This window comes from Cupressus sempervirens, chromosome 10, assembly GCF_028749045.1.
Source record: "Cupressus sempervirens isolate cs-2001-9-10 chromosome 10, ASM2874904v1, whole genome shotgun sequence".
In the NCBI taxonomy this organism is placed as follows: Eukaryota; Viridiplantae; Streptophyta; class Pinopsida; order Cupressales; family Cupressaceae; genus Cupressus; species Cupressus sempervirens.
Genome location: NC_143127.1, coordinates 779,968,009 through 779,976,897, shown reverse-complemented (window position 1 = coordinate 779,976,897; position 8,889 = coordinate 779,968,009). Strand labels below are relative to the sequence as shown.

At 35.5% G+C, this 8,889-nt stretch overlaps 1 pseudogene; it reads right to left on the bottom strand.

Annotated features, from left to right (window-relative positions):
* Positions 1 to 1,389: 1,389 nt before the first annotated feature.
* Positions 1,390 to 5,574, bottom strand: LOC149536197 (UDP-glycosyltransferase 73B4-like; annotated as a pseudogene).
* Between the last annotated feature and the right edge of the window lie 3,315 nt (positions 5,575 to 8,889).

The window sequence follows — 8,889 nt, the reverse complement described above, 5'->3', positions numbered from 1 at the left end:
GTATAGAGGGAAACGTTTGATGATGTGAGACAATTTCCAGTTGCAAGCAACCTCAATAGGAAAGCATATCTGTTGGGCCCATTTGTCGTTGCACCAAAAGCCATGACTGTTAGTGAACATGGAACACCACATAATTAACCACCTATGGGCAGGGGAGCGCGTCGCATCACCCAACAATCTCCCCGATGACGCGCATACCAGGTGCTTACACGGGTCGGGAAGGCACCGGAGAGATTTGAACCCATGACCAAGCCAAAACCAGGCTCTGATACCAATTGTGGGTCCCATTTGCCGTTGCACCAAAAGCCATGACTGTTAGTGAACATGGAACACCACATAATTAACCACCTGTGGGTAGGGGAGCGCGCCGCATCACCCAACAATATCAACTAATTAATACTAATATTAATATTAATAATAAATTCATTGGTGTCTTAAATGTTTTTGTATTTGTGTTCTAGTACTATCTTTCCTCTCTTAAGTATTTGAGTTGGTAATGCTTGAATCATGAGTTAAGTAGTGAGTTTGTAATCATTAAGACATATCATCTCTTTAACTTTGTTGCCACTGAGGAGCCATAAACATTGAAAATGATGCAAAATTGATGAAAAAAATCCAAAAGATCTTTACCATCCATTTCTTGAGTCCAAAATTACACTATTTCAAAGAGAAACTTCAAAAAGTTTTGGAATTAGCCCAGCGATTTTAATGGAATTTTAGACTTGTGTCAAGAAAAACCTGATTTTACCTTGTGAAGAAAAACTTTTAGGAATATCAATTAATCTGAAATCATTGGACAAAGTAATCAAACCAAAAACTTGCATGTTTATCCACTATTTTTTTTAATGCATAGAGCACTTAAAAGACATTCATAGTATACTGAATTTTAGTGACAAACATACCCTAACAATTGTAATCCCAATATCAGAAAATTCAGAAAGGCCAGAGATTCATCCATTATATTCCATACAGAAAACCCTAAGTAGATACACTATTTAAAAGAAACAAGAGGAACAAGAAGTAAGAAAAAATGTCAAAGACCCTTCTATGGGAAAACATTGTCAATTAAAAGCTCTGCACTTATGTATCCAAAACTTAAATTGTCATATTTCGAGAAAAAAGAAGATCCAGCAAGATTCCAGATGTTAATAGAAAAACCCTTTTTTTACAAAAATCGCATCCCATGTCATGCTGGGGAATCAAATCGAGATGGCATTTACAAGCATTTTATGCCATTTCCTAAAGATTTTACCGAAGTAATTTACATAGAAACATTCTATTGCTTCCACAATTATCTATCCTCAAGAAACCACAAAATCCATTCATTTTATATGTAGCTTCGCAAAGTTTGCAAGGGTAAAAGATGGTACATAGCAAAAGGTAGGGTCTCTGCAAGGCAGGGCCAGGGACTCATTAATAGTGCTGCATAAAATTTAGGTTGAACATATTAGAGACAACGGAACGGAAAATTGAAACCAGACTACGGTAGAGAACCATTATTTAGAAAAGTGATAGAAGTTTTACTCGAGATTTCTAATCAAGAGTCAGATTCCCTCTCCTCCTTATCTTTTCTTGATCTGATATTTAACTTGTGCATCTCACTCAGAAAAGCTCTCAAATCTGTGGCAGAAGATCCTTCCAGCTTGACAGCATCTGATGCCATCAACTTCAAATTTTCAGCGCTCTCTCTCATCTCTTCTCGTTTGTCTCCAAGCAGAACCATTGTGATAGCCTTCTTTATACTTTCCTCTTTCGGAATCTCGCCTTTATTTGCAAAACTGGATTCCAACGGCCAACTCAGCAAAAAGCTTAGAATTGAAGTGCTGATCTCCAGACATGGGTCATGCAAGAATTGGAACACCAAGAGAAACGCTCTCCAGCGAATAATTCCATCCGCAGTGGCTTATGAAGGCACCCACCGAGGGATGAGAAGGAATTACCGGTTGGGGTGCCCAATCGCATATGATTAACCCTCTCCCTTTCGTTCGCTCCACAAAGCCCCCTGGCAGAAATGCGCTAATTTGATCAGTTATTGAATCAAAACTTGAAGACGCTGGTTCCTTCTTTGGGGTTACTTTAATAGTCCATACAAATGGCTGTTCACTGGCTTCCAGACCTCTGGCCAAGGCATGTGTTTGCTCTTTGGGCAAGGTAATAAAGCTTCCAAACGAAACATAAATTACAGAGCGCGGACTACAGGAATCCAACCAGGAAACCAGCTCTTTTTCATTGATGTCCGCCATTTTCCCTCGCGTCATAATATTTTCCGCTCCTCTAGGTAAACATAATATTCCCCTCTATACGAATTGGGGATTTACAGGGTCTATTGCCCAAACTGGTTTAGCGGTCAAGGCTTTCAAGTGCTGGACATACAAAGGCTCGAGCGCATGGAAAGTATTGACCAGCATTCCCGATCCTTTGCCAATATCTAGGTAACACTGACGGTACGCGGCATATTGAAGCTCACCACGAGGCTCTCGTCCTCCTCATCTTTCATCAAGCCGTTGTCAAGCATTGAACACGAAAGGGAATACAGCAGACTCGTTGCGAAGGCTCCGTAGGTGTTGAACAGAAAACTGGCAATGTTGAATTTTTGGGCGGTGTCGACAGCCCAGCCCATAAATATATCGTAGACAATACGAACAGGAGCTGCTACTGTTTGGTGGTGAAATTGATGCTCCATCCAAATGTCAAAAGGGTCTTGAAGCTTCATTGCGAGTTGGAATATAAGACCTTCTTCCACGAGGGGAGGGGGAAGGGCAATCAGGCGAATATCGAGAGCGTCATTATCAGGGGCTTTATCAAGGTAGCCCTGCAGGCGTGAGACGTTTGCAGGTGTTGTGACATAACTGACGGTGAGGCCATGGGAAGCGAGGAGCTTTGCGAGGTCTCTCTTCTATTCATCTTTGCACACCAAAACGAATCTACCCAACCGAATTCGTTCGCCTTTACTTATTCGATCGGATTTTCTTCCTTAAAAAATTGAAACATTTGAAGCAGCGTATTTCCCACGCAAAAGAAAATGTTTTCCTACCGACCCCGGGCCCCAATCTCTTTCGCCACGCCTGACGAAGCGAATTTGTTTGATGGGTTGAAATTGGCTTATACCATTTCGAATCTTAATATCACTAGTTTCTCAATCAATGACGACATGGCTTGAGTTCGTTTTGAGTTCCTAAATCTTCAAATGGTGGCCTTCACTGGTTGGTAGCTTGCAGGTCTTGTGCCTTCGCTGGGCTGCCTCACAGTTTTGAACCCTCCATAAAAATAAAAATAAAAATAGTTGCGGTATAAAATACCAATCCAAACGGATGGCATGGGGGTGAATAATAATAGGAATATTTCATAGAATCAAAGAGCATCCTATGTGGACTCCACCAAAAGCAAAATAAAAGTGGAAAATATTATTGAAAAAGAGTGACCATAAGTCTAGCACTCCGTATTCATGATAATGATTCTACAAATTGTATTTTTTTAATAAGGGGCACAAGCATAAAATTTCCTGCCTATAGTGTGATGTCATTGAGAGTAAGAAATAGTGAAAGGTAAATACATATGTTTAGAGGAAATAAGATTGAATATAAAAAGCAATATAATACTTGATATGGAAAGTAATCATATTTGACAATAGAATCAAATCAAATAATGACCAAAATCCCACTCAATTGTATATGAAGAGTTGGCATAAAGTTAGAATCCCTTAAACCAGTGAGTAGAAAAATCATAAATAATAGAAACGCTAACCTAGAAAAGTCATATGAGGAAAATGATTCCAAATGCTAGCACAATTAAGATTGTATTCACAATAGCCAAAAAGACATAGTAGAAGCATTTAAGCCTAAAGAGAACTAATAATAAGAATGACTAAACCAAAAATCACTAGCATCTTGAGGACAAGGCCAACTCCCATGAACCCTCATATTTGAAATTGATTTTATTAGTTTAACTTCTTATTTAACTTTTTAGTCAACAAATACAATGTGTAAATACTATTTGTGATTGATTTAACTAGTATAACTATATATTTAATCTTCTTTTACAACTTAGTATGTTAATAAAAAATACATGAGATACTTTTGTTAACTTAAATTACCTTTCTCCTAGAATTTAAAAAATTAGTATAACTTATATCATCAACTATTATAAAATGTTTTAATTTTTAAAATTTGTTTGAGAATGGTATACGTATAGTTATTAGTGAGTAAAAGATCTCAAACTTTTAATGATTGCTAGTTTGCATTTCTTTGAGTAAACTACACTCTCTTTTGTTTTTCAGCGTGAAACATTTTCTAGTGATTTCATTCCTTATGGTTTGTTTATGTGTAATTAATGTATCAGAATTTTCCTTCCATCTGCTATTTGGAAGTACATAAGTTTTTTTCAAAATTTTGTGAAATATTTTGTTCTCTTGTTTGATTTTTCCCAATCAAAATAGAATATTTTTAGAGGTTTAAAAATAATAATTCCTTAAAGTCCTTTTTACAAAAATGATTATTGTTCTCTCTATTTTGGTTGGTTCACTTTAGAAGTTTCAAATTCTATGTAATGATGTTATTTTCCCTCTTATATGGTGATTCCTTTAAAGGTTGTAGAAAATTATGAGGACATTGCTATCTATCTATATTATTAGATTATCATTATTGGAGACGCACAACACTAAATACTTAAAAACCTCCAACATGTGGAAGAATACCAAAGTCAACATTTCCCACAAAACTCAAAATTGTACACATGTCAAGAACTCTAAAACACACAATGTTACATGCCATAAAGTCAAAGGAAAAATAAAAGAAAACCTAGGCCATGACTATTCAAAATCTCACATTTGTACTTTGTAGTATATGTATTCCTTTCAAAGACATTTATGAAAAGAAACTTATCAAATAATAAAAAAATCTTTAGTTTGAAAACATAACAAAAACCTCTTATTTCCATTAAAAGATTTCCTCTCCAATTTGTCTCACCATGTGGGTACTGAAAGTAATTACTAGTAGGATAATTATTAGAAACATTCATAAATAGTACTTCAAGTGGAAAATGAAAGATTATGAGATCAAACATTTCTATGCTAATATGCTTCTGTGCCTTGTCTATGAGTGTTCATCTTCCATATCCTATAGTCATGGCATTCCATAAAATGACATTTTTTTGAGGAATTATGGTCAACAATGCACATGTCTTGCCTATGCTTGGAGACTTTGCATGTATGTATTTTTTAAGGTAATTGATGGATGTCAATAAGCTCCCATTGTGAGGCAACCTAGGAAGGATGTTGGCACAGTCTTTAGATTTTGGTTCTACCAATGGCAATTACATTTTCTTGAAAGCCTCTCATATTTGACAGTGTAGTATATATAAATCAAATTTAAATATTAATAAAAATAATTAGTGATAAAATTATAAGTTTATTAAATTAATAAGCAGTTAAATAAAAAATAAAAAATAATTGTTGAATTTATTAAAATTGATATCTAAAGAAGAATCTAAAATATAATTAATATTAACATTTATTTTTTCTTTGATAGATAAAAGGCCCAAACGCTAATAATACTACATAAAAATATAATACCCCATCTCAATAGGGTACTGCAAGGTAAGAGATGGGGATAGGAATCTCCAGTTTCACCCTTACATATTTAAATTTATTAGGAAACAACAACTCTCCCATATCTAAATTAATATTGAATAAATAAAAATTATTAAATAAAACATTGTTCCCAATGTTATTGATGTTAATTTATTTTCTAATTATTAATCAACTATACAAAAATTAATGTGACATAACTAACCTAAGACTAGGCAAACAAAACATTTTTTCCTTTTTAGAAAACTTCATTAGAGCATGGCATCAATATAGTTTATAAGATGACTCGTATTCAACATGACATCATTATAGATTGATATATAAAATATGGTTATATTATTGATGCGCTTTGAATGTGCATAAATTAGTTTATTTTTTCTAGTGTAAATAATTATTCACTATTTACACTTACTTAAGTTTACTTAGGTTAATGCATATTTTTTATTATTTATTTATTAGCCACCTAGGAGTATGCATACTCTTGTGAGTTGTCATGTTTTCAACATGAGTCTACACCTCTTTTATGCACACGTTGTCTACAACATAGGAGTTAGCACACTAATTATGTACATGGTGTCTACAACCTTGTCATTATTATCCACTCATCTAGAATAATGGATAAGGCACGTCCTTAGTTGTCATGATGCTTATCTTATCTCTCGGTTCTTTCTAGAGACATTCTGGGTGCTTCCTAATAGGCCTTTATATACAGGCACTCCTAGTGTGTTTGCACATCATATACTAAACAAAGCAATGTATTAGGAAATACTCTGATTAATTGATCATATCCATTTTTTGGTCTACATTGTGCTTTTGTTTGAGTTCTTAGTTCCTGGGTGAATTTTTCCCTAAGGTAAATTCTTACATGGTATCCGAGCTTGGAGATTTTCTCATCACATAGCCATTCGAGAGCATTGTTGCTTCGGTACCTCAACCTTAATCTAGAGTACTGCAAAAATTGGGAGTGTCTAGAGCTAGATCTGACTTCACCATTGTGTCTAGAATGCTGATTTGGTGAAAATTGACTATAAAGTTGGCCTACCCTAGGAAAAAGTTGATTGTGAGGCAATTTTTTTTGCAAACCGACACCTAAAGTGCCAATTTGCAGCATTAGTATGATCATTTCAGATTTGTAAATTTAATTTTCAGGTTTGTATTTTTTTCATCTACATCTCTACTATTCTTTTTGGATTTGCATTATTTTTCAATAATTTTTTGGCCATTGGGCCATAGGAGATATTGTTTTGGAGGTGAAGATTGAAGTTTGCTGGTGCAAATCAAATATTTGCATCACATTCAAAAGGTCCAAAAACTCCCAAATTGGATTTTGTTTCATCCAAATTGAACATCTAAGGCAAAATCTAGAGCCATTTGTTTCTTGGAGACACAGTGGTAGTTCAAAAAAAATAATAGTAGCAACAATTTTCAAACAACGATATCTCCCTCACTTGGACTCCTTTTTGCGAGCAATTCTTTTTTTGTTGGGGTAGAAATACTTATCTACACATTGGTGTAGGTGGTTTGATATCTTAATTCTAGAATTTTTCTGCAACTTGCAAATTTCAATTTTTGTCACTTAAAATGCTTAATATGGGCTCATCTAGACTCCAAATTAGGTTCCATTTTTTTTGAAAGTGCATTTTTTTTGTCTACTTTCCAAATTTGTAATTATATTATATGTTATGTAGATATAAATACTACTTTCAAAAATAGGCCCTAAATTGGCAAGTGGCTATCAAGTGCCTAAATCATACATTAGGGGGGGGGTTCATTCATTCATTAATTTTTTTACATTTTTGTAGGTTACATTGATTGGTCCATCATGGAAGAGGAGTATTGTTCCACATGTCAACATGGCATTAGACCCAGGTTGACAAAAAGAAACAATCACAAATGGAGTGATATGCTCCTTGATCATCTAAGAAGAAAGCATAAGGAAGTATTTCCTTATTTATGTTCCAACGACTTGATCACTGATGAATCATAAGAACCTATTAGTAGACTAATTTTTATCATTCTTATCAGTCTCTCTTCTTCTAATTATTATAAGCTAGTTGCCAAGATATGGCCATGACATGGTTATTGGATGTATTGTTAGGAGAAGTATGGAGATCCAACCATTCCTCCATTCCTAGAAGATATCATACCTCCAATTGTAGCGAAATCCTCTTTTGTTGGATCAAAACTCTAACTCCTATTACTCCTACTGATCATGTTCTAGCCATAGATGCTTCAGATTCAGTGCAGCAGGACCCTTTATGTCTTCCTACTCTACCTTCATGCGAAGACTTCCTTCCTGACCTTTAAGGCCTTTTCATGGAGTCTCGCATTAAAGATGTGGGAAACACCATTGATGATATTCATCTTCTCTTTGAGGTGAATACTGCATTCATTGTCGCAGTGACAGATTCATGTACTTCAGAACAACAAGGTACACTTTGTCTTCCAGGTGATGACTTCTTGCTAGACATTTCAACTATGTTCTTGGAGTCACACAACCAATTTGGAAGACTTCTTTGATGATCTACAACTTCTATTTGCTGAGGATGAACCTTCTATAGTTGTTCCAAGGGCTTACTCTGACTTCATGTCCATTCTCTACATGATCAATCTTCACAAGTTGGTATGATTGTAGATACTTGTGTACAACATCTATGGCAGGACTCTTTGTCATTTGAGAAGATTGTTGGTTTTTTGAAATAGGTTCTACATCACTCCTTGTTTGATCTGCACTTCTTCTTAGCAGTTTTGGAGGAAGCCATCATCAACATTGACACAGGGACACTTGAACAGGTTTTAGAGACACCCTTCATCTTAGAGATTCCCTTTCCATACAGGGGATGCATCTTCTTTGTACCGTTTCCTTTGTTTCTTCCAAAAGGGAGGAACATCATTCAAAGGTCATGGATCAGCTTCTATGTCAGAGCATTTCTCACTGATCGGCACACTACCTTTAGGGGGGAGGGACTATCTTGTCTCCTTCTTCTTGTTTTGGCGGGGGGGGCCTTTTTCCTCTTAGGGGGTTTTTTCCTTCTCCATTTTTTTCTTTTATATACTAGATGTATGTCATAATGGGGGGATCTTGATTACTCCATCCATCCATGCATCCCCTTTAGTCTCTCTTTTTGGGGGAGGGTTTTTCCCATGAGGTTTTCCCTCTTTCTCTACTTTATGAGAGATTGCATTTTTTTTTATGTACATGGGTACCTAAAATGGCCTAGTAGCTAGGACCCATCATGCATTTTATCCTAGTTTTTGTAAGCTTAAGGGAATTCCCCTAAGTTGCACTTAACGAGGGGTGTTGG